The 23,192-nt window shown below is 38.2% G+C and overlaps 1 protein-coding gene and 1 long non-coding RNA gene across 3 annotated transcripts in view; one reads left to right on the top strand and one right to left on the bottom strand.

Annotated features, from left to right (window-relative positions):
* LOC105478723 (NADPH oxidase 3) overlaps window positions 1–3,656 on the top strand; it is a 101,822-nt gene extending 98,166 nt beyond the window's left edge. Inside the window, exons 16-18 of the transcript XR_985408.2 lie at window positions 123–198; window positions 2,830–2,888; window positions 3,043–3,656. The gene's annotated coding sequence lies outside the window, so the exon portion shown is untranslated. The remainder of the gene's footprint in view (window positions 1–122; window positions 199–2,829; window positions 2,889–3,042) is intronic.
* Window positions 1–23,192, bottom strand: part of LOC139363335 (uncharacterized) — an 82,556-nt gene that overhangs the window by 286 nt on the left and 59,078 nt on the right. Inside the window, exons 3-5 of one of the 2 annotated variants that reach the window (XR_011623480.1) lie at window positions 8,876–8,966; window positions 5,921–6,012; window positions 5,176–5,221 (exon numbers count right to left, since the gene is read on the bottom strand). This is a non-coding gene — a long non-coding RNA (uncharacterized lncRNA). The remainder of the gene's footprint in view (window positions 1–5,175; window positions 5,222–5,920; window positions 6,013–8,875; window positions 8,967–23,192) is intronic. The other variant, XR_011623481.1, reaches the window with a different exon arrangement.

Genomic DNA, 23,192 nt, shown 5'->3' with positions numbered 1-23,192 from the left:
AGAATAAAAGGAAAGAATTTTTTTGAAAAAAAGAGAGAGAGAGAGCAGGAATATAGATGTTATGCTAGGACGAAATTGTATTTACCTTGATTGAAAACTCTTTTATTATGAACATAATTTAGATCAGAATGGAAAAGAGAACTATTGGGCTCCCTGCCTGGCTGCAAGTGTTGCTGAGCACACAGCCGCTACACTAATGTAAGTGCATATGTAATGACTGTGTTATTGTGTTTATATACGAAAGCATTATGCTCCATCAAAGGAAATGAAAAATATCTTCATGGGTTTGCTCAGTCAGCTTCTTTAGCAGAAAATGCTTGGAGGTGTAGAATAGTAACGGGTGACCAAAATACAGAGTAATAAAAGAACTATGCAGGCTTAATCTTATGTGGAAGTTAGATACCATCTGAAACAGTAAAATGCTGACCAGACTCTGGCATCCTCAGAATAGTTAATGTGGGGCCTTTATTGTGATTCTGGCATAAGTGTTCCTTGAGCACAAATTATGCCCACAGTACTGTGTTGAGTAAAATGTATAAAACAACGGGGCTGTCTGCAAGAAGCTTACAGTCCAAACTGGACAGACAAAACAAATACACATAGAGAGATCATTAGAAATACAAAGGGGAAATTTCAAATGAGTTGCTGTAATTAATCAAATTCTAATGAGACTATTCTGAAAGTTTAGTCACTTTCTCTAGAATGTGTGTGTCAGTGTGTTTACAAATACATTATATATATATATATATATATGTATTTTTTTTTTTTTTTTTTTTAAGAGACAGGTCTCACTCTATCATTCAGGCTGAAGTACAGTGGCACGATCACAGCCCACCGCAGCCTCTAACTCCTAGGTTCAAGCAGTCCTCCTGCGTCTGCCTCCTAAAGCACTGGGATTACAGGTGTGAGCCGCAGCACCCAGCCTATACACATACACTTAGATATAAGCATTTTTATTTTTATACATGTTTTTACATTTCTAACATGCTTAATTAAGAAGTTCCTGTTTCCTTATTTCTAAGACTTTCTCCATGTCAAAGCTACTCTAAGAACCAAGAAACAAGACAGAGCAGAAGTATTTGTTTTGTGTTCTACTCATAGCCCATGTATATGAGCCTGCAGGCATTTCTGCTGCCAGTCCAAGTTGTTACAGACTTTCCACCACACAGGGCAGACCAGTGCTGAACACTAATTGACAAGGAAAGAGCTCAAAGATTGACTCCTTGGCTCATGGTCACGTGATAAATATAATCAATTTCCCCTAAGTAGTCTTGAATAGGGGTAATTGTATATATTTATCTTCCCACATAAACATTGTTTCTAAAAGACAAAAACCAAGCCTGCCTTCAGAGGGCTTACAATCATGTAGGGAAATAACACTCAGCATACAAAAATAAAAATAAAAAACAAGAATGAATGGTCCAAGGCAATATATGATTAAGAGAAAAAAGAATGTGCACAGTGGGTGTGGTGACATCTGGTTTTTCTGACCCACCTGACACTTTCCAAGTCTTTTACCAGCAGCAGCTACTCACTCCCACACCTACCTCACTAGGGTAGAAATGTGGCTATTAACCCACTTGGTTTTGTGTAACTATATTTTTTTTCCGGCCAAAATAGCCTAAGAGTAAAAATGTAAACAGAGAACATTTTTATTTATAATGCCAGTTTACTAAAAAAAAAAAAAGAAAAAGAAAAAAAATCTGACTCTGTCCTCATAAATTTATAGCTAGTGATTCTGAGAATACCCAGAACAGTTCTCTGTCATTCTCCTCTTTTCTTGTACCTGCTCATGGTGGTGAAATGTATCACTCATCAAAGGTCAACCATGGTTCTGACATGGATTAAAGACACTGCTAACAGGGTTCAGGAGAAGGAAGTGCTTAAGAATATGGGGTCAGATGCTACAGTTCTAATCCCAGTCAAATGTGCATGATAGCCACAGCACCGAGGCTTGGATGATCTAATGCCACAATGGGAGGTCAGGCTGTCACCACCTTAAGATCATGATCAATTTCAGTGTCATTAATGGTGAGACAACCAGAGAGTAGATAATTCTCCCAATGGGATGCTACTTAACACATACAGCAACACCTATGAAGGATTCTTGCTAAAAGGTTTTACTTGAATCTAATTGAGCCTTTAAATATAAAAGACAGAGGAATGGGTTAAATGACACCATAAGGAAACAACGAGACAAATACAGAAGGAGGAACATTACAAAGGACAACCATTCTGGTCCCTTCAAAAGCCAATGTAATGATTCTTTTTTTGAAAAAAAAAAAAAAAAGAGGCTATATTGTACTATTTTAAAGAGAAAGGAAGGAGGACTTTTCTATATTAAAAGATAGTTAAGAGACATCATAATCAAATGCGACATTTAATTTGACTCTGGTTAAAGCAAATGAGCTATAAAAGACATTTGTGGTGGGGAACTGGCGAGATTTGAATATAGCTGAACATTAGATGATGTTGGAGAGCTGTTGTTAATTTTGACAAGGGTGATAACAATGGTATGATTATGTAGTAAGTGTCCTTATTTTTCAGAGGTGTATATTGAAATATTTAGGAGTGAACTGTCATCATATCTGAAACTTAGTTTAAAATACTTCCACCAAAAAAACTACTCAAATACAGCAAAACATATGTAATTATTGGTATATGGTATAATGGTAATTCTTATTCAGACACTTTACTTTTCAATGTGTAAATTTTCATAATAAGAAAATTTAAAGGGATGATGTGAATTGTTTAACAGAATTCCTGGCACACAATAAATGCTTATTAATATTGGCTTTTATCATAATTGTTGTTTTTGTTATTTCCAAGCTGTCAGGGCTGCTGCTAATGCTTGCTGACGTTACCATGAAGGCTGCTGCCACCCAAAGGTGAGAGAATAGATATAGATTCGGAGCATCATCTCCAGTTCCTGCCTAAACTCCAAAAGCCAATGCTGGTGAGGCCTTGTGCTCTCAATAACCCAGCATTTCTCTTTTTTCCTCTTTTTGCTTTTCCTCACTCTTAATGTAATCTGTTCTACAGAAACTGGACCAGAATGATAGCACTGGGCTCCACTCAGGAACACAAGTCCTAAGATACTGACGAGCAAGCTGTGCCACAGTGGGGTGAGGGTTGGAAGAAGGAAGGCTCCAGAGCCTGGGCTTCATTCTCTCATGTGAAGAAACGACAGAGAGAGGACACTCTTGGAAACTCTCCACCTCACTCACTCTTCTCTAAGAAAGAGGGTTGCTTTATCTCGTTGACAAATTTAGAAGCAAACACTGGGCATGAGCAGCTCAACTCCTGCCCATATAGGACTCAAGCTCTGTTGCATTCTCCACATCCAAAGCTTAATGGCACAAACTCTGTCCCTGCAACGGGAGTCTATGGCACTGCCTGTGATTGGGGGTGAGGTTGTCTATTCTGAGATTCAAGATGGAAGCCTCCATTGCCCCTCCTAAGCCATACTTTCCAGCATTGTAATAAAACTGGATTTTTTTTTCCCCTCTATCTCCTTTATTCCACCTTATCATTTGGGTTAGCATTCGGATTGGGGGAAAGAGGCTATTATGTGTCAACCTTCTCAAACCCCAACATCCTGAACCAAATATGTGAACGTCTAATTTTTCTACTGAGAAAAATTCTTTTCCAGGTCCTTCATATAAATAGATACACATTCTGCTTTGTGAGTCCTGTAGAAATGCCTAGATATGCCTGCATTTTAGAAAAACACAGTTGACTTGCGATTTCTATTCTGTGTATGTGTTGCTGTTGTTGTTTTCATAGAGATGGCGTCTCGCCGTGTTGCCCAGTTTGGTCTTGAAGTCCTGGGCTTAAGCAATTCTCCCACCTTGGCCTCCTAAAGTGCTGGGATTATAGGCATGAGCCACCACACCTGGCCTGTTCTCTGTGTTTTTAAAAAACTCAGTAAACTAGCTGTCTACATATCAAACTCCTAGAACTGGGTAAATGGGTTGTATATCCATCTTATATTTAGGAAATGTTCAAATTGAACGTTCTGAGTGAAGCTGAGTGAAGTATGAAATTGCCACCATCTCTCCGGCTATTCTAATTTTTCAAATTAAAAAGAGGAAAAGAACAAAGCTCCCTGTGCTACAAGTGTGGAATTAGTTAGTAATCAATTTTTGCCATGGCTTGGGGGAATGCTAAAGTAAATCTTGGAGTTGAAATGGAAGCCCTCCCAGTAACCATCTTGACCTCTTCCTTCCCTAATAATTTCAACTATCAGCAGATATATTTCCTATGAGGGTATGTCACCAAATTAATAATGCAAATCAACTAACACCTTGGATTTTTATGAGTGCAGAAAACACCTACACATGAACAAAAAAACTAAAGACAATTATTTTTACGTATATTTTACACTGTGGTAAAATATACATAACACAAAATTTACCATCTTAATCATTTTAAGGGTACAGCTGAGTGCCACTAAGCACATTCACATTATTGTGCAACAATCACTACCATCCAAATCCAGAACTCTTTTCATCTAACAAAATGAAATTTCATACCCATTAAACAACAATTCCTCATTCTCCTGCCCCTAGACCCTTATGGGTACCACCCTTTCTGTCTTTATGAATCTGACTAATCTAGGTTCCTCACACAAATGGAATCATACAGTATTTATCTTTTGGTAACTAAAGACAATTATTTTTAGGTGGCTTCCCTATATCCTCTGCATGTCACTTATATATGCCTTGCCATGGATTTATCTGCCTGATAATCCACCCAGGAATTGCATCAAAACATAAGCCAGGCTAGTTGACATTTAGAAGATCATCTTTCTATTTGATTTTTATATCTAGAAGTCACCATGTCAACAAAAGTCACCAAGTCATAGACTGTTTTCTTTTTTGAAGTTAAATTCACAAAGTCAGAACACTCCCAAATTTGCCTTGTGCAAAGAGCCCCCTCTACACCAATTTCTGGAAACCTCCTACATATGGTATTACGCTAGGCTATGGGCAGCAGACACCAAGAAGAGAGGCCAAAAGCTAGACTCAGAGAGCCAAAATAAGCAGCCAGAAGTCTAGAGGGAAGGCTATCAAAAGAAGGTGAATATCAACAGGCAACATCACAGACAAAGTAGTCAAAACTGAAGTAACGCTCACTGTGAATGTTCAGTAATGCCACTGGAGTACAACTTACCACGTATGACGTATGACAGATGCTCACCCCCACCAGCAAAATGTATCTAGTATAGGAAAAACACAGTAGGAAAATACTCTATGTTATCCATTTTTATTATTTAATGTTGAAATGAATTATTTTAATTCTATCTCTCAATTCAGTCATCTCATTTCTACCCGCAGAGATATCAAATCCAAAATCTGAATGGTGTCTCACCATTTAATTCAATTTATTCTACATAAATAGCTTGCTTTATTTAAAAATTTTTTTAAAAGACTTGGTCTGAGGACCCAGAGGAAAGAGAGATCTTTTGCCTTGGATAGTCATTACTCTTACAAAAAGTCATTTTGAGAATAAAAAATCAAAACTAGTTTAAACTTTTGAACTGAAAGAGCATACACTAAATATCATGAAACTATGATTAGAAATAGTTTTGAGGAACCAATGATAATGTTTTGCTCTAAGTGAAACTACTACAGGTTGAGTATCACTTATCCAAAATGCTTGGTACCAAAAGAGTTTGGATTTCAGATTTTTTTTGAATATTTGCATTTTACTTACTGGTTTAGCATCCCTAATCCCAAAATTTGAAATTCTAAATGCTCCAATGAACCTTTCCTTTGATCATCATTTCTGTTCTCAAAAAGTTTCAGATTTTTGAGCATTTCAGATTCTCAGATTAGGGACACTCTATCAGTATTTGTAAAACTTGGTAACTAATTCTGAGACTTGGTACTTTTTTCTCATTTTGAGCAAATTCTACCTTTCTGTGCCTTCAATTCTTCATATGAACAGTCAAGATAGTAATTTTCAAAGTTCTTTTGAGGTCCTGACAAACAGGCATTTTCATCATCACTGAAACATATTAAAGAATTAAGCAATTAAAACTTAAGACTTACCTTAGTCCATTACTATAACAAAATACCACAGATTGCATAATTTATATTAAAGAGACAGTCATTTATTGGCTCATAGTTCTGGAGGCTAGGAAGTCTGAGATCAAGGGACTGGCCTCTGGCAAGGGCCATCTTGCTGTGTCAGAGGCAGAAAGCAAAAGGATAAGAGAACAAGAGCAGGATGAACTTGCCCTTTTGTAATGGCACCAATCCCACACATTTGGGTGATGTCCTCCTGGGCCTAATCACCTCTTAAACTTTCCGCCTCTTAATACTGTTACAATGGCAATTAAATTTCAAAATGGGTCTTGGAGGAGACAAACATTCAAACTATAGCAAGACTTTAATTCACATGAAAAATGTCATGGTCCTAGAAATGACATCTGTATATGCCAAATATCAGAGCACTTGGGCATATCATTTCTCCTAACATACAATCTACTATATAGTCTTAGAGTGTTAGAGGTAGAGTCTGGGAAGCCAACTACAGAAAATTCTTCGTTTTTCATTAGAAGAAACTTAGGTCTAGACTGGTTTAACTTATTTGGTTAAGTCGTGTAAAAAGAATAAAAATTCAAACCTCTTGAATCTAATTTCAATGCTATCTACATTACACTAAAGAAAAGTACCTAAATAGTGAATAAAGTAATGAATCTTAGTTTGGAATCCACCTCCTAGGAGATTCTCTGAGTCATCTCATTCTAACCAAACTTCTCCAAGACAAGGGATGCTACTGAACAGAAAAAAGCTGGGCCCATGAGGTTAAACTGGCTCCTAAATAGACTGTGTTGGCCATGATCCATGTGCATAATGGCCTGCTGTAACACCTATAGCAACCTTCATAAAACAGGCGCTAATGTTGGGGAAAGCAAACAGTTAACAATTGTAGGGGCTCAGTTTGAATCACTCCTGGGCCAAATTTAAGTTATAAGTGACTTCAGTCCAAGCTCCAAGTAAAGTAGACTCTATAAAGAATTTTAAAGATAAGCAGATTTCCAGTGTCTGAATATGTAGATAATGATATAAGGAAGAGAATTGTAGAACCAGCATATCTTTTAGGATAAGTAGAACCTATATAGAAAAAGTAGGCTGCCATCTGAGGTAAAATAGCACAAGGCTGTTAAGGTATTTTGCAAGTTTCAGAAAGTTTAAAACTAAGGAATGGGGAGGAAAATGGATGGAAACATATATCTATGTCATCTAAGATTCAAATACAGCAATCAAGGAGAAGGTTGAGGGTACATCTGGAAAAAAAAAATAAGGATAATAAAATAAAGATGCCCTAATCTAAGAACTAATGGATGAGAGAGGTAGTGAAAGATCAATTCAGTATGCAAAACTGCTTCAAATAAACATTAAAGACTTACCAGACCAAATGGCCATATGGGAACACTTGGCAACAAATAAGGACTATGATATAATTAGCAGGTATGGAACCAGCTAGTCTCTTGCTGCCAAACAAAAACTCCGTATAGGAAGGATATGGCGTAGGCACACAGGAGAAGATGTGACTTTGTATTTTAAGACATTGTAAACCAGGGATGTCCAAACTTTTGGCTTCCCTGGGCCACATTGAAAGAAGAATTGTCTTTGGCCACACATAAAATACACTAACACCAATGATTAATGAGCTAAAAAATAATCACAAAAATATCTCATAATGTTTTAAGAAAGTTTACAAATTTGTGCTGGGCTGCATTCAAAGCCATCCTGAGCCACATGCAGACCACAGGCTGCAAGGTGGACAAACTTGTCTTCAACAAAAACAAGTTGCAAGACTTTACAAGAAAAGGAAATACGATACAATCACTGTGGATAGAAATGCTATACTTAAATATCTAGATTAGGGGTTGGCAAACTACAGCCTACAGGTCAAATCTGGCCCCACTGCTTATTTCTCTATAATTTTCAAGTTCTCATTTTCAAATGGTTGAAACGATCAAAAGAAGAATAACACTTGATGACACATCAAAATGGTGGGAAATTCTAATTTCAGTCCATAAACAAAGTTTTATTGGAACACATGCTCATTTGTTTACATAGTGTCTATGGATGCGTCTACACCACATCTGCAGATTTGAGTTGCTGCAACGGAGACCATATGGCCCACAAAGCCTAAAATTTTATGACCTGGCCTTTTATAGAAAAGTTTGCCAGGCCCAATCTAAATAATAAAACAGAGCCTGAAATACTAGAAGGTAGCAAATTTCAAAATCATCTCTAGTAGTCATAAATGAGGAACTTCAGTTATCTACACATTAATTTGTGGAAATGTAAAGTTAAGATTTTGATTAAGATGACTACTTCCTATGATAGGCCATTTTAAAACTTACAAGGAAAGGACCCTCTATCCAAGGCTCCAGGTAATGGGTATGAGCTGGATAGAAAGTCTCTGTTGGAAACATCCATATAAGCATGATTCCAGACTAAGTCTGCCTAAAAAATAATCAATGACACAGGGCCCTAGTTTGAGAAGGAAATTATTTTTTTAAAGTGATGTTAGTAAGAAAAGTTTAAAAGGTGAGATAACAACCCAAAGAAAATTTGAAAATTATTTTAAAATATATTTTGGAGGGCCATGAAAAATATAAGCCATAGAGCAAAAGATGAGAATTTCAACAGTAAAAACAACAATAACAGAACTCCATATACTTTATCAGTGAAGTTTAGGAAGAAAATATACTGTTGAAAAATGCATCATATTAAAAATTAGTGTGCCCAAATGGAAAAAATAATAAGGAATATCATATATAGCAGAATATATACCAAAAAAAAGTTTTAAAATCTAAAAAATAATTAGCCAACATTTCTGAGGGACCAACCTCAGTAATAAAATCTTTGTTAGAAACATGGGCGGCAGAAATCGATGAAACCAATTGATTGATGACCACGATATGAAAAGTCCATTCAGGTCTGAAAAGGAGATAGCAGAATGAATAAGTGTATAAAGGAAGGCATTAGTGACATTCTCACTCCTAAATTAACTTTTGAAGCAGATCAGTCACAGGTACAAAAATCAAACAGCAATAAATAAACTAGATGTTCTTGGCTGAATCAATAATGCATTTGGTCACAATTTTCTCTCCTGAAATTGAGTAATCACTGGAACTAAATGGGCTCCACCCAAGAGTTTAGAAGAAACTCAAGGGTGAAATTTTGGATCCATTGAAACTTGTGTAGACAAATCAATTTAATGGAGGACTGGCAAACTAGTAATGTGACAGGCATTCATGAGTAAAGACCAAAGAATATGGCTCCCTGTACACTTAAGTGTAACATAATCTACAGCTAGAAAGGCAAAAGAGTTTTTGAAAGTGAATTATACCTCCCCAATATTTCTAAGGAAGCATATGAAAAAAAAGAATCCTGTAGGTGTCTTCTATTTAAATACTTAGTAAAACTTCTATAAAAATCCATGAAAAATCGTGTAGATTTAATAATACGCCTTATTACAAAAGTAATATATGTTCTTTGTAAATGTGGAAAATACAGAGATGCAAAGAGAATAAAATTAAAATCATTCATAATCCAGCCAACCAGAGATGTCCACTGGTAATGTTTTGCCATACATTATTTGGGAGCAAACATGGAATTTCATTAACTGTTTTATCTTGGAAGATAGCTGACGATGGCTCCAAAAAACGAGAGAAGGGCAAGAAAAAATATTTTTTTAAATTGTTCCAATTCACAAAGGGATGATATGACATAACAAGAGACTATTTCCAATGAAATTCTCAGATTTGCACATGACGCTAAGTTCTTTTTAATAGTGAAATATTATGCCGTTTATGCAGAGGAAACTGAAAACTTCACAATACTGCATATGGGCGCAGAAAACTGGCAGATGAAATTCCTTATAGGCAAGCATAAGAGAATACATTCAGGGGAGTATAATGCCAATTATCCTGGAAAATGATAGATTCCCATCTACAATACTATGCAGCATGCCATCATTACAAACTATACCCTAAAGACAATATACCGATTTCACTAAAAGATCAAAACTGATGCAGAAACCAATATTCTACTCTCAGAAATAATGGTATATCCACAGCTAGAATACTCTGTGCATTTAAAGTCCTTCTACCTTAACAAGGGCCAAGACGTTTCAAAGAAACACAGAGATCAAAGAAGTGAAAACGCTTGCCTATGAGAATCAGTGTTAATAACTGGCATTCTCCAATCTATAAAATGTAAATGTAATAGCTGAAATATAAATGAAATAAAGGCTATAAAGCAGTGATATTTCTAGAGTAGGTGATGCCCCTTAACCCAGGGCCCGTGGAGCTTAGGTTTACAAATTTATTTAAAGGGCATGCACATTTTCTTCATATCTATACATGTGTGTACATAAATATATACTTTTATTACATATATATATATATATATATATCCTGTTCAGTGGATGTATAGTGATCATCAGATTCTTAATGAGGTTCATTAAAAAATCTCAAGAACTGGTGGTCTAGATGGTAGGGGTGTGGCTTCGGTGAATAATTCTTGGCAGCACACCTTGAGGCTTGAATGAGAAAGTTTTAGTACCAATTTACCCCATGAAAAATAAACATATGGAACTCATTTCCCTGACGATTGCTATAGATAAGAAGGCAAGAGTGTCTTGGAATGTTTGAGGGAGGTGTTCGTATCGGGGCTGCATGAGAGCAGAGACTAAGGTCTGCTTTGTTCACCACTGTATCCCTAGTGCTTAGAACAGGGCCTGGCACATAACAGACACTCAATAAATACTTGTTGAATAGATTAATTTGTGTGCTGAAGGACAGCCATACCGCCACTTAAAAAAGAGAGAGAGAAAGAGAGAAGAAAGACAGAGGCATGGAGGAAAGAATGGAGAGAGGGAGGGAGAAAAGGAGGGAGGATGGATATACTGGAGTAGAAGGGGAAGCATGGCTGTTCTTCAGCACATTAATTTATCAATTTAACAAGTATTCACTGAGTCCTGATATGCACCAGGTACTGTGTTCTAAGGTTCTGTTTTTAAACACTCGATCTTGGTGGCGTGTCAGAGGCAGTTCCTGCCTGAGCTCCAGGTCTGCCTCAGTGTGGCATTTCTGATATTTACAAGGATGAGGCTGTTTCCTTCCTGCCCTCCTTCCCATGTCCTCATCTCATTTTTTTGTTTGTGCATCTACCACAATGAAGACACCTAGATTGTGGAGGCAGGAGTGGCATCATGTCAGCAAAGAATTATTGAATTTGGCCTACAGAGAAGGAATCAGGAATGAAATATCAAAGCAGTAAAGAGTTTATAAGAGTTTATGAACATAAAACGTGCACAACTGTTAAATGGAACACTGTCAAGCAGATTAATTAGTTAACATTTGGAAAGTGCGTTAAAGATGAAAATCGCCAAATACGGGCTTCACATCTTGACCTAATTTCTCATCCATTATAACTTGGTGGCATAAGAAACAAACCCACTAACAGGTGAGACAATTATTGTGCCCAAGATAGGATATAAAGGGTCTGTTGCCCTTGGGAGGCTGAGTCCAGCAGAGCCCTCCTCCAGGATACGGGGTGAAGCCTGTTTCCCCAGGCAGTCATATTTACAGCAGTGGAGTTCCATCTCCTCAAAGTTCTCCGCTTTTGTCGGCCAATTTCCCCACCCTCTAGGTCCTGAAGATGGCTAGAGAGCCCTTGTGGGATACCTCTTAGTTCCAAGTAAAGACATTATAAATAAGCCTTGTTAGAATCTTCCAACCCTAATTTAGACTTTGTTAAAATGGGTATTTTAGCTAACATTCCCTGGATAGAATGGTATTCCATTCCTTAACAGTACTGAAATATTGAGCTATCCAGACATTCTTGAAATACAGCATGACAAGACCCAGAGCTACCTCCAGCCCAGCCAAAACAGAGATGCTCTCTCTGGAAGCAGTAGTCAATGATGAGAGAATTCTGAATCAGAAACCATCCAAACATCCAAAATGTAAAACCAGCATTTTTATTTTAATCAACATTTGTTTTGATTTCCAAGTTTTATGATCTCTTCTACCTCCAAAAGAAACTGAAGCAACTTATAGATTAAAACAAAGTATAAAGAACTAAAGCATTTAGAGATAAAATAGGACAAATACTGTATCCCTGTGCTGGAATTTATAAGACACGGTATGCTTCAGTAGAAAAAGTGTTAGAATTGAAGCACAAAAATCCCGGGTTCTAGCCTTAAGTCTCTCTAACTGTGTGGTCTTGTGTAATCTTTATTCCATTGGCAAAATGAAATCTCTAAAACTTTTTCAATGTGATTTTTTAATATATTTTAAAAATAATATGCTAGCATTAGAATGTCAAGCAAAATGCGGTGGTTGAGGTTGTAGAGGAACCAGTTAAGAGATTAAAGAGTGATTAGGTATGGAGGATTAACAGTAGAAATAGAAAGAAAAGGAGTGGGGAACCCTTTTAAGGAAACGTTTGACAGACCTTGGAAGTTGATTGGAAATGAGAATGAGCAAGATGAGTCCGAGGTGACGTTGACTCTCTGTGGTGGGGAGCATGTTATCACTGCAAACAGAAACAGGAAAATGTTTCTAGGAGAGGAACCTAAGCTAGGACGGAGCAGAGTGAGCTCAGCCTTGCCAGGTGGAGTTTGTCCTGATGGGAAAACATCCAAGTGAAAATACGGCATAGACTTGTCTGGTATGAGCTGAACCTGAGGCAAGAAAATAAAGAGGGAGGTAAAAGCACAGAAGTCATTGGTATTTCAGTAAACGAGCAGAGGTGGGCACATAGAAACACAGGAAGGGTAAGGAGGAAGGGAACTGAGGGCTCAGTCTTGAGTTAACCAGGACCGGGTGGCCAAAAACAGCCTCCGAGACCAGGTTGTTCAGTACTAAGCATTTGTTTCTGTAATTACATGGTCTTCACTTCTGCTCTTCTCAGTTGTCTCTAATCCCATTCAAGTATTCTCAAAGAGAATGCCTGCTGGAGCGGACCAGCACACAGGTGAGAGGTAGAGTTTCTGATGGGGGTACAGCTGAGCCTGTGGACTTCATTGCATCTTTCTACTATTCATTCTCTTCATTGGATGAACCCACTTAGTAGCATGTCCTCTGCTGAATGTATGTTGATCACAGAGAACCTGGGATTTCCGGAACAAATTCATTTGACTCAGTATGTCTCATTCAACTGAGTTTTATTTACATTTCCCCAAACCTGCCCTTTAACCTGTTCATTCTAAGTTTCCCACTTCTAAAGGTCATCTTCCTTGCCACGCTCACTGCCAACCTTCTCCGGAAACCTTGAACAAGTTAGTCATGAGTTTGCTAAGGTCTCTTTCCTACTCTTCACCAAGAACAGTGGCACAGATCCTGTGTTCAACTCCATGAATCCTCCTGATCCCTTTCCCTAGAATTGAACCCAACTTTGTTAATCCTCAGATGCAGGTAAATAGACCTAGGGTTTCCCACTTTATCATAATTGCTACTTGCCACATAATTAATTATGGACTGATATACTAAGCTACCAAAATACTTATTTAAAAAGAAGAGCATTTTTCTTTTGGTTTTTGTCTTTCCCCTTCGAATCTCAGCACCAAAGATTCCTTAGTTGGTAAAACAGAGGTTAATGTGACTTAAGGAGAGAATTAGCTTCTATGAAATATGAATTTGGATATCTTTTAGTATAACACATACATATATATTATATTACACAGCATAATATATTATAAATAAGAACATACTATGATCGAGTACTTTCTAGTGAGGTGTGTTGGAACACATAAGTCTTAGCAATTATAAGACTGGATGTCACTCAAACCTAAAACATCTTTTCCATAACAGAGTTATAAATGATATTAGCAATGTAGTTTATGGCAAACCAGCTTTTCTAATGATATTCATTTATGGCACAAATACAGCAATAATAAGACCAGGTGCAGGAAGAAATGAGATAGGAAAGATAAAGGAAAGGGGAAACAAAAGCTGTAAATGTTGATTCTGGCTTCCTTGGAGAACTACTGATGGAGAACGTTACTCCCTGGAAGCCCTGGTGCTCTGTGAGAAGAAGATTCTCTCTTCCCTTCCCCTCCATGGCTCCTGGCTACACTGAACTTAAGTCAGTCTCAGATTGAACTGAGGAAGCCCTCAGGCACAAATGAAGTATAGAACAGCTACAGCAAAAGAGTTCTTCCCTCTGCACACAAGGAGGCCAAAATCAGATGTATGAGTCTGGGGACAGAAGGGGATGGTTGGAACGCCACTGGCAAGGTAAAAGTAAAAGAGAGAAAGTATGTGTTTGAGAAGAGAAAAGAACAGTTGCAGAGGTGTCCCACAGGGGAAGCGCTAACCTGAGGAAGAATGAGATGCCTGTATTCCCCACTGCTAGAAATTATTTACACCACCTCTGCCCTGAGATATCACTAAATGCATATTTGGAAGGTAAGTGGAGAGGTCTGAAGGCATAATAGGAAAACTGACAGAATTAGAACCAAAGGGTTGTGTTATCACTATGCCACTTCCTAGCTGTGTGGCATTAAACAAGGAATTTGACCTTTCTGAGCTTTTTTTTTAATCATTAAAATGGGAATGATAATAATAATGTATTCCCCACAAAGCTGTTGTAGGGATTAATAAGAAAATGTAGCTAAAAAGAGTTTTGTGAAATTTTAGTGCTGTTCAAATGCCCATTATTAGCAATTCTCTAAGACCAATGCCATATATTTAACTATCTATTTTTTATGATTGAAATTGGGTTCAGTTCACTTAGAGGTAAGCACGCTCAGAGGGCACTCTGGCAGATGTGGAGGTGATTTAAGAAGAGCTGTCCCAGAGTTTGGGAAGACAGAGTGTATGGAAGGTAGCAATGTGCTTGCAGGGGCCACCATGAGGGGGTCTCCTTCACAGAGACCAGCAGACACTGGAGGCCACTGGCCTTCTTTCTCAGGGCCTTTTTGCCCTTCCATCTGTGTTTCTACTTATTAGAAGCTCTCTTCTTGCCTTTCTACTTCCCTCCTTCTTTCACCCTTTTATATTATCCTTTTCATTTTCCCTTTAAATGGTCATAATATCATTTAAGTGGAAAAAATAACATTTTGGATTTTCTACTTCTAAAAGCACATATACAAAAATAATTTACAAGTCTATCTTAGAAAAAGAACAACAAAAATAAAATTAGGTTAGTTAATTTAATGTAATGGTATATTTTATGCTTTTCTTTCTGAGACCTGATAGAAATTTGAATTTGAAGTAGTCTTAAGTGTAGGTAGTCCACAATGGTTGCAACAATGAGTTCTTGAGATACTCCATTATAAAATATATCATTGTAAAGCAGATTGTGTTTTCCCATAAGAACCATTTCATAGTTAGGGGTTGTGTTCTTGATCAAGGACTCAGAATCCAATAAATCATAGGTATCACCAACAATATGTCACAAAGGAAAAGAAACAACTATAAAATTTTATAGTCATTTGAAATGGTAAAATTAGGCCCCAGGTCTTAAAAAATGAGCAAAAACAGAACATGCACAATAATTATGTAAGGGCCCTAACCTACTGTTAAATACATTGATCATATAAAAATACAACTCTACCTTATTGTAAGTTTGACTAAAAAGTAATATATTATCTATAATGAATATTAAACATTTAATGAATAATAACTTTATTTGCTGTGCTTGACTTTAGAAAAACTTTCTAGGGAGGCCCTGGATGAGTTGAGCCTTCTTACAAATTCATCTGCTGAGCAGGGACCATAGCAGAGAGCCATGGTAAGCCCTGGACTGAGCTCTAGTCAACATTTTTTATTAGCTACTTAGATACATGAACTGGAAACATGCTAAATAAACAGTGGTCCACAACTTTAAGTTCTTGGTTAAAATCAATAAGGATCACAAGTTGGAGAAGTGGGCAGACCTAAACACAACAAAACTTGATAGGGATTTATGATAAGAACACACAGCACCCCGATGGAAAAACTGTGTATCATTCTTTTTTTTTTTTTTTTCAGAAGGAGTCTCGCTTTGTCGCCCAGGCTGGGGTGCAGTGGCCGGATCTCGGCTTACTGCAAGCTCCGCCTCCCAGATTTACACCATTCTCCTGCCTCAGCCTCCCGAGTAGCTGGGACTACAGGCGCCTGCCACCTTGCCCGGCTAGTTTTTTGTATTTTTTAGTAGAGACGGGGTTTCACCATGTTAGCCAGGATGGTCTCGATCTCCTGACCTCGTGATCCGCCCGTCTCGGCCTCCCAAAGTGCTAGGATTACAGGCTTCAGCCACCGCGCCCGGCCTCCACTTGTATCATTCTTATCAAAGCGCGCACACACACACTCACACACACACACACATTTACTGAGTACCTGCCAAGCTAGGGGAGGTGTAACTGGTTTAAGAGGTCTAAAAGTGGAAGAAGGGTTGATCATCATAGAGGAATACAAGCTAAATTTAATACCTTAGGTTAAAAGCAAACAAGATACCCATAAATAGACATAAAATAGGCACATTTTGTAAGCATAGCAGATAGATGTAAAACAAATACTCAATAAAAGCTGAAACTGTAAAGTTTATGGGTTCCCATAACCCCTCTGCCCACTCCAGCAGCACGCATAGCACCCGCGATGGCAGTCTCTGCCGAGTGATTTTGCCAACTTCCTACTTGGCTGTGAGTTTCTTGTATCATCATCTCGTTTTCCATCTATCTGACCCATAATAGGCACCAGTAAATGTTTGTTGAATGAAAGAATAAATTAATATTCTGTTTTCTAATGGGAAGCACTCAAGTAGGAGTCAAAAGTCCTGAGTTCTGGTCCCACATCAACCACTCCCTGCATTTGGATCCAGAGTGTGTTCTGATGAGGAGTCCCTTACCTTTTGAACAAAAAGGACCACATTTATTACTTCTCCCCCATATTGAGCTCATCTCATCTTGGAAAAATTCTGGACTGCCAAATCACCTTCATTAGGCTATAATTTTTTTTTTTATTTTTCCCTTAAGACAACACCACTGCTAACACACTACGTTGATGTAATTATTGCTAGGAGCTGGAAAGTTACATTTTTATAATCTGCCACTTGTAAGCATTCTCCTTCTTAAAATGAAAATAGACCATTGCTACCCTTATATTACTACTTTCAGAGTCTGGCCTTCAACTTGAAAGCAAGTCTTGATAGCATCTTTGAGGGCTTTTTGTTCTAACACCCTTGAAATCTACATTATTTCAGGTTAAGACCTAGCAAAGAAAAGGCTGGCACTTCGTAACAGCCTATATTCAAATATATGTGATTACGGATAGTTATTTGTGAAGTACAGGAAAAGTAAAAACAGGGCCAGAAAATATGAAATGAATTATCTATTTTTTAAAAAAAAAATGTTTAGAGATAGTGTCTTGCTCTGTCACTCAGGCTGGAGTGCAGTAGCTTGATCCTAGCTCAGTGCAGCCTCCAACACTTGGCCTCAAATGATCCTCCTGCCTCAATCTCCCAAAGCACTGGAATCACAGGCACGAGTCACCATGCCAAACCTGGAATTATCTACTTAAATAGAAGCAAGAGGAATGCAAGTTTTTCTTTTCGAAAACAACAAGCATTTCCATGTGCACCACAGATTTACCAAAGAGACATTGGTAATTCACGTGGTGCTCTAGAAAGGGCTTCAAAAAGAATGGTCCTTCCTCACTAGCCTGAGCCAGGAATCCATTTATCAGTATTCCTAACTGGGGAGTTAAGAAGGTGAGAAAAACCTAGTACAATGCCTCCCAAACCAAACGCTGTACAAATGGGACAGCTGGAGGACTTGTTAACCTTGTTCCCAGAGAATGAAGGGCAAAGGAGATGAGGAGGGGAAGAGGAGGGGAGAAGAGCTGAGAGGAGCAGAGCGTGAACACTGCCTCCCTGGGAGACAAGAGTCATCCTGAGAATGCCCTCTCTGGAGCGAAAGTCCCAGGACAATGGTTTAAAAAAGAAAAAGAAAAAAAAAAGTTTCCAAATCTTTCTTCCCCGTAAAGAGAATAAGAAGGAGAGAAAGAAAAAGATTAAGAGAAAAAAAGATTTATTGAGAAGAAGAAAAGAGAGAGAAACTAAGTGCTGATACAGGCCAACTTGAAAAGAAATAGTGGAATGTGTAAAAAAAGAAAAACTGACTTCAATGAGCATGAGAATAAAAAGGAATATCAAATAAAAGGCAAAAGAAAAAAGCACTAAAGTGAAAGCACTTTCAGAAAAGAGAGAATGTCATGTAGAGATAAACAAGATTTTTTTTTAGTGGGGGAAAAATATCCTCCAAGCATTTTAATTTAGTTAGCCAAGGAAGAATATGAATTCAAGAGGAAAGAGGTGATTAAAAAGGAAAGACATTCTATTTTTTATTTATTTATCAAAATTAAATGTTACTAAAGAAAATAAGGAACAAAGGAGAAAAATGATTTTGGAAAAGGAAAAAATACTCATATAGGAAATTTTCAGCAGCTAAATTAGGTTAAAAGCCTTGTAATAAACATCATTCTCAATAAAAAGCATGCATTGAACTTACCCTGAGCCTGGAAAAACACAGGTAAGGGCGAACACAAAGCCGCTAGAAAGAGGAACCAAGACACACCAGAAAGCAGAGCTAGTTAACCTGGAATAAAAGCTTCAGGGCACACAAATGTCTTTCATCCTGCCACCCAACACAGAGGGGGCATTTTGAAAATACAAATATTCTGAAAAATATTTGTGGGATGAATGAATGAATGAATGAATGAACGAACAATTAAGTCTATGGAGTTTCAGCAGCCTCTGGTATTCCTTCAGCTCCTAATGGCACAGAAATCTTCTCTATTCCCCAATATCTGCTCCTACCCCATTGTGGAGCCGCCTCTTCCTTCTCTTGTTCTGCCAACAGAAATGACAAAATCCCTGTAGTCCTTGGTCTACTCACTAGGCAGTCATCCCAGCCCCATTTCTCATTAGCAAGAAAGAAGGGGAATGGTGAAAATTTTCAATTTTTCAAAGCATTTATAAAAAAAGAAAAAAAAAAACTTGTTTTACCCCTGACAAGTTAAATAAGGCAGCACAATTATCTTCAAGTAAAATCAGCATTGAGAAGTTCAGTGGTCATTGGAATGACCCCAAAAAAGGTGAACAATACAGGTCATGAGGAAGGATAATGCAATACTAAGATCCCTGACACCTAATTAAGAGAGATTATGGAACTACTGTGGATGGAGACAATTCAGTTTCCTTCATCCAAGATTTCTTTGAAGAAGTAAGACATTAACTAGGTTTTAAAATTTGAAAATATAAGACTTCAGGAAAATAAACTAGGAAATAGGACACACACACACACGCACGCACTACACTTAAAGCAGTCAAAATCAATATTGAGAATTCTAAGGGCCCCAATTTAAGTGGCCCTGAAGGAGGAACCAAAAATTCTTATTTCTTTCACTTATTTTTATAATGAAACCTACTTATCTACCAAAGCCTACTGCTAAATTTAAGACATTTTTCCTTTAAGGGGTACCCCTTTTTAAGGTAAATATTGTGACAAACCTAAGGAGACACTGGGCAATAATTTTAAAAGATTAAAGGTGTATTAATCTCAGGCTTGAAAGTTTGCAACTACAAAGGATGTCCTCAGAATAGAGTTTGAATTACAGAAAGTGATCTTAAGACCTCAGAAATTTTTCAGCAGTTCCCTGAGAGCCAGAGAATCAAGACTAAGAAGTATGGCCAGGTTTCAGAAGAATAAATCAGAGATAGACAAATATGTTTTCATGTCAGTCCCAAAATTTCAAGTTGCTTATTAAGTATGGCACATCTAAATAAATACATTTTAAATCATGGCATAGTAAGGCGTGCTTAATACCAAGTTGTCAAGAAACCCAGTATATAAATAACATACATTTGTCCTTTAAAAATACATAGTTAGCTGGAAAACATATTTTAGATAAGATTTTGAAGAGTCACTCAAATTAATGGAATTCTTGAAAGTCACCAAGTGTAGTATCAAGTTTCATCTCTCTTTGGGAATAACCAGATTTTCTTTCATGTCTTCTGTCTTTAACGCTGAGGTAATTCAAGAGGTAAAAGAGCTAGTAAGATATTATTACTACCTTTAACTTTAAAAAATCAAAATATTAATCTGTTTCTAAAGTGAATACAATTATTTAATTTACTTAATATGATTCATTGTTTTCTTAGCTTGTGCTACCAGAAATGTATATTATTATTCTCTTCAACTAAGCAGAGTTTAAACTCAGACTCAAATATAAATCAGGGTCACAGAATCAGAAATTAAGATGGTTTATATATGAAAAGAATAATGAAATTTTCTCAAAATTAGAGGGAACCTTGGCAATCATTATAGGCATTTAATAAATACATGTCAATTTGAAAATCTTACCAATAATGAAATAACTGGATCTTGAAAAGCAGTGTCAGTTGTATATGAATCCTAATAAGTAACTATTTTCAGCAATTTCTATTTAAATAGGAACATCTTTGTTTGCAGTAGAAAATAAAGAGGAGAGGGGCGGAGCAAGATGGCCGAATAGGAACAGCTCCAGTCTCCAACTCCCAGCGTGAGCGACACAGAAGACGGCTGATTTCTGCATTTTCAACTGAGGTACTGGGTTCATCTCACTGGGGAGTGCCGGACCATCGGTGCTGGTCAGCCGCTGCAGCCCGACCAGCGACAGCTGAAGCAGGGCGAGGCATTGCCTCACCTGGGAAGCGCAAGGGGGACGGGAATCCCTTTTCCTAGCCAGGGGAACTGAGACACACAACACCTGGAAAATCGGGTAACTCCCACCCCAATACTGCGCTTTAAGCAAACAGGCACACCAGGAGATCATATCCCACACCTGGCCGGGAGGGTCCCACACCCACGGAGCCTCCCTCATTGCTAGCACAGCAGTCTGTGATCTACCGGCAAGGCAGCAGCGAGGCTGGGGGAGGGGCGCCCGCCATTGCTGAGGCTTAAGTAGATAAACAAAGCTGCTGGGAAGCTCGAACTGGGTGGAGCTCACAGCAGCTCAAGGAAACCTGCCTGTCTCTGTAGACTCCACCTCTGGGGACAGGGCACAGTAAACAATAACAAACGTAGCAGAAACCTCTGCAGACGCAAATGACTCTGTCTGACAGCTTTGAAGAGAGCAGTGGATCTCCCAACACGGAGGTTGAGATCTGAGAACGGACAGACTCCCTGCTCAAGTGGGTCCCTGACCCCTGAGTAGCCTAACTGGGAGACATCCCCCACTAGGGGCAGTCTGACACCCCACACCTCACAGGGTGGAGTACACCCCTGAGAGGAAGCTTCCAAAGCAAGAATCAGACAGGTACACTCGCTGTTCAGAAATATTCTATCTTCTGCAGCCTCTGCTGCTGATACCCAGGCAAACAGGGTCTGGAGTGGACCTCAAGAAATCTCCAACAGACCTACAGCTGAGGGTCCTGACTGATAGAAGGAAAACTATCAAACAGGAAGGACACCTACACCAAAATCCCATCAGTAAGTCACCATCATCAAAGACCAGAGGCAGATAAAACCACAAAGATGGGGAAAAAGCAGGGCAGAAAAGCTGGAAATTCAAAAAATAAGAGCGCATCTCCCCCAGCAAAGGAGTGCAGCTCATCGCCAGCAACGGATCAAAGCTGGACAGAGAATGACTTTGACAAGTTGAGAGAAGAAGGCTTCGGTCCATCAAACTTCTCAGAGCTAAAGGACGAATTACGTACCCAGTGCAAAGAAACTAAAAATCTTGAAAATAGAATGGAAGAATGGATAACTAGAATAATGAATGCAGAGAAGGCCATAAATGAACTGACAGAGATAAAAACCATAACATGAGAAATACATGACAAATGCATAAGCTTCAGTAACCGACTCGATCAGCTGGAAGAAAGAGTATCAGCGATTGAGGATCAAATGAATGAAATGAAGTGAGAAGAGAAGTCTAAAGAAAAAAGAAGAAAAAGAAATGAACAAAGCCTTCAAGAAGTATGGGATTATGTGAAAAGATCAAATCTACATCTGATTGGCATGCCTGAAAGTGAGGGGGGAAATGGAACCAAGTTGGAAAACACTCTTCACGATATCATCCAGGAGAACTTCCCCAACCTAGTAGGGCAGGCCAACATTCAAATCCAGGAAATACAGAGAACGCCACAAAGATACTCCTCGAGAAGAGCAACTCCAAGACACATAATTGCCAGATTCACCAAAGTTGAAATGAAGGAAAAAATCTTAAGGGCAGCCAGAGAGAAAGGTCAGGTTACCCACAAAGGGAAGCCCATCAGACTAACAGCAGATCTCTCAGCAGAAACTCTACAAGCCAGAAGAGAGTGGGGGCCAATATTCAACATTCTTAAAGAAAAGAATTTTAAACCCAGAATTTCATATCCAGCCAAACTAAGTTTCATAAGTGAAGGAGAAATAAAATCCTTTACAGATAAGCAAATGCTTAGAGATTTTGTCACCACTAGGCCTGCCTTACAAGAGACCCTGAAGGAAGCACTAAACATGGAAAGGAACAACCAGTACCAGCCATTGCAAAAACATGCCAAAATGTAAAGACCATCGAGGCTAGGAAGAAACTGCATCAACTAACGAGCAAAATAACCAGTTAATATCATAATGGCAGGATCAAGTTCACACATAACAATCTTAACCTTAAATGTAAATGGACTAAATGCTCCAATTAAAAGACACAGACTGGCAAACTGGATAAAGAGTCAAGACCCATCAGTCTGCTGTAATCAGGAGACCCATCTCACACGCAGAGACATACATAGGCTCAAAATAAAGGGATGGAGGAACATTTACCAAGCAAATGGAGAACAAAAAAAAGCAGGGGTTGCAATACTAGTCTCTGATAAAACAGACTTTAAAACATCAAAGATCAAAAGAGACAAAGAAGGCCATTACATAATGGTAAAGGGATCAATTCAACAGGAAGAGCTAACTATCCTAAATATATATGCACCCAATACAGGAGCACCCAGATTCATAAAGCAAGTCCTTAGAGACTTACAAAGAGACTTAGACTCCCATACAATAATAATGGGAGACTTCAACACTCCACTGTCAACATTAGACAGATCAACGAGACAGAAAGTTAACAAGGATATCCAGGAATTGAACTCATCTCTGCAGCAAGCAGACCTAATAGACATCTATAGAACTCTCCACCCCAAATCAACAGAATATACATT

The sequence above is a fragment of the Macaca nemestrina genome, chromosome 5 (assembly GCF_043159975.1).
Source record: "Macaca nemestrina isolate mMacNem1 chromosome 5, mMacNem.hap1, whole genome shotgun sequence".
Lineage (NCBI taxonomy): Eukaryota > Metazoa > Chordata > Mammalia > Primates > Cercopithecidae > Macaca > Macaca nemestrina.
The sequence above is the reverse complement of the archived record's forward strand: the minus strand, read 5'-3'. Positions and strand labels throughout refer to the sequence as shown.